The sequence below is a fragment of the Solanum lycopersicum genome, chromosome 8 (assembly GCF_036512215.1).
Source record: "Solanum lycopersicum chromosome 8, SLM_r2.1".
NCBI classification, from domain to species: domain Eukaryota; kingdom Viridiplantae; phylum Streptophyta; class Magnoliopsida; order Solanales; family Solanaceae; genus Solanum; species Solanum lycopersicum.
The window spans coordinates 58241885-58250408 of NC_090807.1; the positions used below are offsets into that span (position 1 = coordinate 58241885).

The 8524-nt window shown below is 29.1% G+C and overlaps 1 long non-coding RNA gene across 1 annotated transcript; it reads left to right on the forward strand.

The window, feature by feature from the left end:
• Positions 1–6974: 6974 nt before the first annotated feature.
• Positions 6975–8524, forward strand: LOC138337791 (uncharacterized). The gene is made up of 2 exons (XR_011211228.1): positions 6975–7397; positions 8194–8524. It is a non-coding gene; the product is annotated as an uncharacterized lncRNA (long non-coding RNA).

An 8524-nucleotide genomic window follows, 5' to 3' on the forward strand; every position in this document is an offset into this window, starting at 1 on the left:
GCAAATGTATGTGATCAAAAACTTTCAAAAACATATAATAAAGATTCACTAAAAATAATAGTAAAAACAACTACTTTTATTGTATATCTATTATGTAAAATAAATAAATTATGCACATTCAAATGTTAAAGATTAAATAATCTCAATCATTTATTTTTCAAACCTAAAATTTCATCTTAATCGTTTAAATTTTTTATATACATTTAGATATCCTAATCTTCATACAAGTGAGTCTAGAAGAAGAGCAATAGAGATAATACTTACAATTTGACACAAAGTGTGCCACACCAGAAGGACTGGGAGTCGCAACTACTTAGGGTGACGGTCTTCATCGCACCTTGGTGAAGCAGAATTTCAAAAAATGTTAAATGTTGATGTTGCGATTCACAAAAATGGATACTTTTGATGGATATGTAAATAACCATTCTGGGATATCGGAAATGATCAAAAGCTCATTTGCTTAAGAAACTTTCACAGAGATCCCTAATATAGAGTAATCATGAAAATGAGTTACTCCTAAGCATCTATGAATGTAATTTACGCCTATAAAAATTCATAAAGAAATTTATATTTCATAGAAAAAAATCAAGAACATAAAGAGGCCAGAAGAGTTGGAATTTCTTCAATAGGGTAAAAATTCGTGACCTCCCATTCTATTCAGCGGCGGAGAAAATATATGTGTTTTATTGCTAAAAACGCAAGTATTTCATGAGTCTCGTGAGTCGTGACCTCCCATTCTATTCAGCGGCGGAGAAAATACATGTATTTATTGCTAAAAACTCAAGTATTTCATGAGTCTCGTGACCTCCATTCTATTCAGCGGCAGAGAAAATACATTTGTTTTATTGATAAAAATGCAAGTATTTCATGAATCGAACAAGACCAAAAATAAATTGGGCCTTGGCCCATTAAACTACTTAAGTGTCATTAATTTTTTTTTAAAAAAAAAGTGATAAAAATAAGCAAAAAAACAATATTGTTAGTCTCAACAAGTGGCAAGTAGGTATGACTGGCAGCAGAACCGGTAATGGAACTATCGGACCGGCACCAACCAAAACCGCTGCCCACCAGGCAGAAAAAGTTCGGAACCGATGTCCACAAGCGGAAAAAGGTCGGAATCGGACTGGACCGGTACCGATAGTTTTAGAATTTATACGTTGTATCGTCTCGAACCGATACTGTATCGGGACCGAACTGGTAAATCGAGATAACAACTCTTTTTTTAAGAAAAATAATAATAATTTAAATTAAAAGTTACAAAATTTTCTATTAAAAGTCTAATCTAAAAGAAATAAATTACAAAATATTGCTTTTTAAATTTAATTTTTAAACTTTACATCATAAAATTTGAAACTCTAATAGTTTAAATTTCAATCTTTAAAAGTTTAAAGCTTAAATTTCAATTTTTTAAGGTTTAAAAGTTTAAATTTCAAATTTTTAAAGTTTAAAAGTTTAAATTTCAAACTTTTAATCTTTAAAAGTTCAAAAGTTTGAATTTCAAACTTTAAAAGTTTAAAAATTTATATTTCAAGCTTTAAAAATTGAAAGTTTAAATTTTAAATTTTAAGTTTCAACTTTGTCATTTGAAAATTGAAAATATAATTTTAAAAAAGACTTTGTATTAAAATTAAAGGTAATAATATATATATTTTTAAAAAACCTAAGGTGAATAGCCTGTAGTTTTGTTAATAAAAATTAAATATTAGAATTTGAGTTACACTATTAGTAAAGGACCTAATCTATATAATCACTTTCTAGGAAGGGTGTCATTTGAATTAGACATCGAATTATCATAATAATAGTTCATGGTACCAAGTCAGTCTTTTCTTATATTATTTAACATTTTCCTAGTAACATGATTTGAAATTGGTTGATCAGTTAGTATCTTTAACGCATCAATATATCGTCACTAAAATTTTGCAACATTTCATCAATATCATTTTCAAATTGGGTAGGTAAAGTTGGACGCCCATAATTCGTTCTCTCGCCATTATAAAACCAATCTCTAAATAATGTCGATTTGTCCAAACTGTCTGATGCTAATGAATATCTATGCTCCTCAATTTAAAATCTTGTTGAACTAAAAGCGTCTTCTGGAGCTATTGAAGATGCTTGAATAGCTAACACATCCTGAGCTACTAGTTGAAGTTTTGAAAATCTTTGTTGCAATTACTCCACCAATTTAGAAGATCAGGTAAACCTTGTGAATCCTTAATAGTTTTTGTACAATGATAAATATATGTATCAAAATCTTGTTAATTCTCATGAGAAAGTCCAAGATAATTTTCTAGCATATCATCAATATTACCTTCATTATATCTACACCTAAAAGTCTCATGTTCTTCATTACGTACTACACATTTTCTATGAGAATTATACAAGTCATAAAATTTTCTACCTTCAATTTTTGTAGTATCTGTTATTGTTGTCAAGTTCGGTGTTTCAAAATCTTGAATATCTCAATTTAAATATTTTTTTAACCATTTGTGATGCACCTACATCTTAGTAAGTTTGGTCTAAAAAATAAGCAGTTAAATAAATTTAAGGAATATGAAAAATATTTTTAAATTTTTTCAATCATCTTCTTAACAAATCTTCAAATCTTCGTTTGTTTTTCAATTTATAAAATTTACTAGAAATAACACAAATATTTGATAAAACAGAGCAAATAGTTGGATAATAAAGTCTAGAATTTTGTTTTGTAGCTAAATCAAAAACTGTTAAAAATTATAAGTTATTTTGGTCATTCCATCATTTTCATTAAATCTATAGTTCATATTGAATTATGAGCATTCTAAACCATTCGTAAAGTTTTTCTGTATTCATAAGCGACTTGAAGAATTTCACATAAAGAATTCCACCAGGTATACATTGATTTTGAATTTTTTCTAGGGAGAGATTAAATTCACGATAATAATTTTCAAATTCTCTACTACTAGACTTTACTTGACATTTAAAAATAAAATGACATGTAGTTTCACATTTTATGCAACCATGATTATACATTGATATACCATCTCTAATAATCAAATTTTATATGTATGCAATACCTAATATGAAAATCATCAATATAAACAAGACAAAGAGTCAATTTTAGTACTTCAACAGAGATGTATCATTAAAAGCATTATCTAGGGTGGCACTAATATATAACTTAATCACAAATTTCATAGTTATGTAAAACATCTACAATAGTTTGAGTTATGTAACCAAAATTTTATGCATTTCACAACATTTATAACCTAAAATTCTTTTTTGCATAATCTAATTTTCATCGATTCAATGGACAGTAATAGTGAATAATCATTATCATTGACACTACGATCCAAATCAAAAGCAATAACCAATTTACAGGTAGTATAATAAAATAAGCAACAAAGATATTGAAAATAATGACCTTGATACTCGTTACCCAACGACTATATTTGCTTTAATTAAAAAAAAATGCAGTTGGACCAGACTCAAACTGAAACTAAAATGTAATATTCGATTTTCGTCTCATTACTCCTCCCGATTCCCCTAAGGGCCAGACTAAATCGAAGCCTGTCGAAATGGTAACGAAGTGATAACGAGTCGAAACGAAAGGTACGAAATCGATAACGAATCGGAATGAAATGTTAACGATACTGGCACCTCCTGATTCTGTTGCCAGACTTACAAGTAGGTGAATTGGGTCGTACATGAGCGAGTTGAAAACAAGATAATATAAAATAAAGAGGAAAGACGTAAAATCACCATTGAAGTTGTCTCGAACTTTTAAAAAGACACCTTAACTTTGCGGCGTCCTATATTACCCCATTAAACAACTTCAAAATAGAATGAATACCCCATTTTCACCCAATACCACTTATAAAAAAATATTTGTACGTCGCACAATAATAGTCACTCGCCACTTGTATCTAATTTCTTTGTATTTCATTTTTTTTCTTTTCTTCATTTTCTCTTTCTTCTTCACCTCAATTCTGTTCTTTTCATTCTCTTCGTACTGGCAACAATCATCAAACACTTTGTGGCGGAGCAGATTTCGCAGCAGCACTATCAATTATTTGTCAAATTATTATCAATTAAATTATTTATGAAAATAGATATCGTCAAATAATTAAAATCTAAATACTTAAATATTACCAAGTTAAAATCTAACATTTAAATCACCACCTTCTCCAACTCTTACTCCCAAATCGAGCTTTTCATAATTTAACTACTCCCAAATCTCAATCTTGATTTGTAGGAGGAAAAAAATCCCTAAACTAAGGAAAAAGAGAAAAATAAAATGAAGGAAGACATAGATGCCCAAGAAATATGGGTAAGCTAATGATAGTAGGGAAGATGAGAAAAAAGATTTGAAAAATTTAAAACTATTCCTAATAAAGTAAAAAATAATAATAAGTACACGAGTTTTTATATTTTTTTCAACAAGGCAAATTGGAAGTGCCAAATGACAATTTTACATTGGTATGAGCTGTATCAACAGTCCTTCACGCGCACAATATTCTGTGACAACACGAATGGTGTTAAAATTAGTCAAAATTGTATATCTATGGTAGATTTAGATAGTTTTAAAACAACTTTGATAGTAATTTTATGTCTTTTCTCTAAAACTAACGGAAAAGAGTCAAAATTGCCCTTGAACTATGTGAAATAGACCACTTATACCCTTCGTTACATTTTGGGATAAAAATGTTGCTATTGTTATCCTAAGAGACCACAAATATCCTCAAAAGTTAATACCCCAATTTTTAGTGACGTGACTAGCCACATGGAACTAATCCCTTCACCTAAGCATTGCCAACTAAGATTCACTACAAAAGAACTTGACATTTAGCGGCAAAAATAGTCGCAACAATAGCCCATCAATATTTTGTATGAGTAAAATTAGGAAGGATAATAAAATGAATTGGATAAAAGACGGATTGATCCAAATTAAATTATGTTTCTATAAAGGCATGGTACCTTACATTAGTATTTAAAGCTCGATATTCAAATGAAATTCCAGTAATCTAATGACCATATTTTTAGAAAGTACATTATCTACTATTAATCTACATTATATTCGAAGCCAAAGTACATTAATTAAGACAAAAAAATTCACAAAGAAGAAAAAATTTCAAACTACAAGTAATATGATTAAGGTAACAAGGAAAAAAGAATAAAAATACCTCTAAACTATCATAAATGATACGCATATACCATCTGTCATACTTTTGGGACATTGGTGTCTATGCCGTAAAAAAACTAAAGCAGATATGTCCTTCCCTCTAATGGAAGACTAAACAGGGACACATGACACAATTTTATTCGTTAATTCGATATTTAATAAATATCGAATCGGTGAATAAAATTATGACACGTGTATATCAGTTAATATAAAGATATACATGCTCTAGTTTTTCAATAACAGAAACATCAATGTCTCAAAAGTAAGACGGATGGTATATGTATACCATCTATGATAATTTAGAGATATATTTATTTTTTTCGGATCAAACAAGACCATGGGCTTAGGGATGATAATTAGGAAAGGGTAAGGTGAGAAAAAATCTTAAAGGATGAAGTAGGGGAAGATTTAAATTCAAAAATTATTTTTTAAATTCAATGGATTAGAAAAGAGCAGGGGCAAAGAAATAGTAGCTTACAACCTTTAATCTAATTTGGAGGAAATAAAACTATTTTATTTGTCATAATTGTGGAACGTACTTCACTTATTAAAATTTATAATAATAATTAATGTCTTCAATATTTATGATATTTTGGAACACAAACAACAGTAATTATAATAATTTCTTATCCAAATTCAAAATTTACAGCTGAAAAATCATTAAATCATATTACTATTTAGTTAGAAACATAGTCAATTAACCCATTTAAAATAATAAAAACAATTGTTCAAAAGATTGAAATTTTATCTTACTATTTAATAAGTAATTTAATATCAGATTTTAAGTGTGAATCACACTTAATACATACTATATACATAAATATGGTATACTTCACATGCATATGGAAAATCAGATACACAAGCGAGATATCATATTGAAAAGGGGAGATTTGTCTATATATTTTAGATTTGAATTTTATTTAAAAAACTGCAAAATATATTATGCTATAAAAAAATATTAATTGAAATGTCGAATTTAATAGCCAATTTGAGCACATGATATAAAAAATATCTGCAGTAGTAATTCCATGATCTTTGTTTGCAATTAAGATGTGACGGAATAGGTGAGATCCCTCTATTCTTGTGAGATCCTATTAACTAATGTATTTGAGTTATTTACATTTAATGTAGTTTGTGTTTTAATTTACATTATATATACTATCAATTAACATTAATACATTAGAATAACAATTACATTGCACTATGCTGTTAAAATTGTTTTGTAGTTATCTTGCTTTGTCTTAATGAGTAATCGCATCAAAATCGAAAATCAAAGTCAAATCTTTGTGTGTTAGGTAGCTTTCATTTAAAGATTTGAATTTATGCGTAAGTAGCTTTCATTTTAAATTTTTCACTCACAATTTATCTTTTAATTTCAGAATTAAATATCCAATCCAACTTCTATGAGATTGAGGGCGTAATAATTGTTGTAAAGTCATAGATGTTTATACATTTATGCAAGTCATTGGAAATGGATCCAACCTAAATGCAACGGGCTCGACCAATCGAGTGTAAAGAGTTGTAAGACCCAAGCTGGTATTTCTTGTGTAGTTTGTAATAAGAAAATTCAAGTTATGAACAATCAATCGAGCCTAAACAATTCTCAACACTCAACGCGTATATCCATTAACAACAGTAGTGGAGAATGGGCCCCTTAATCCACTACATGTTTTAGAGTAGAAAACAGTGTTACACTTTCTTATGAAATTTCCATGGCAAGACTTGATATGCATCTGCTTAAAAAAACAACAAACATTTCACTATCAATCACAGTCTTTGCCTTGATTATATATATTTACATTGATTCTTCATAATTTTCACTACCAAATTTTGAACTCTTTCATTCAAACATGGACTACAAGCAACACTCTGTTGTGCTTTTACTTGTCTCTCTCCGTCACGAACTTGTTTTCTCTTCTTCCATATTACCTCATTTGTGTCCCAAACATCAAAGTACTGCCCCTCTAAAATTCAAGCAGACGTTTACGACAGATATGTGTGGACTTATGCTTGGCCAAGAGTCTTATCCAAAGATGAGTTCATGGAACTTAAGTAGAGATTGTTGTTTATGGAATAGAGTGAACTTGACCTACTTGTTGGGGTGATTGATTCCAATAGCAGCCTATTCCAACTCTCTCATCTCCAAAGGCTCAACCTTTCTATAAATAACTTTGACGGTCGCCTAAATTTGGCATGTTTTCAAACATGACTCATCTTGATATTTTCCGCTCATATTTCTCAGGTCAAATGTCTCATCTTTCAAAGTTACATTCTTTTCTTCTCTCTAGGACAATAAAACAAGGACAATATTTATAGATCCCTCTGTGCAAAACCATGGCGCTTCTCCCTCTAATGGGACTTACGAGGCGAGAATCCAGATTAATTAGGTCCCTAATGTGGTTAGTAAAAACCAAATGAAAAAACAAAAAGAATAATAAAAGATCAGGTCTCCTTCCAAATAGGATAAAATCCATAACTACACATACATCACTACCACATATATTTTATTTATCTCTAGTTTAAAACAATTACACTTACTACCACTTTTAATATTTATATCATATATTTTGAAAAATTTAAGTAGATATATAAATCTCTTAAATAAGGAATTAAATAATTATCTTAAATTTAAATTCCTTATTCATCAACAAGTCAATTTTTTTTTCTCTTTATGTGTTTCCTTCATAGTCACGTCCTCTTCCTTAATTATTCTTTTCCTTTCTTCTCTCTTTATCCAATAAATGTTTATATTGTTCAAATCAATATTATATGTATAGTTTATTTTCATTATTTTATCATTCACACGTATTTTAATTTTGTATGAGAGTTAGAGTTCATAATATTCTAAAGTTCAATTTTTAAAAAGTTTACAAATTAGGTTTTATATTTATTTGATTTTGTTGTTTATCAAACACTTTAACAGTTGGACATTTTCAAAATCAAATGATTCTCGTTAAATGGTACTACACATTAATAATACTATACTAAATCGAATAACTTTTATTTGTTCATTTTCATTCATGAATTTCTCATTGCAGGGACTAAATCTTCATCAGCCAACATTCGAGTCGAGAATAGATCTAAGTATAGGAACGACCTAATCAAGATGAAAGAATTACACCTAGCTTTAATTAATAGAAAGAAAACGCTATTAGATGCACCTCCAGTGCAACAATAATGTTGGAGACACATCATGTGTACATGTATCTAGTTAAGAGTTCATGTATCGGAGTGAAGATTATATGTATCTATGGGGGGGGGGGGGGGGGATCAGATTCTTAAAGAAAGGGAGAATTTTGATTTTTTTTAAAAACTTTTTATTGGATTAATGATAAGACAAATACTTCACAACCGTGATTTAATTTGTTC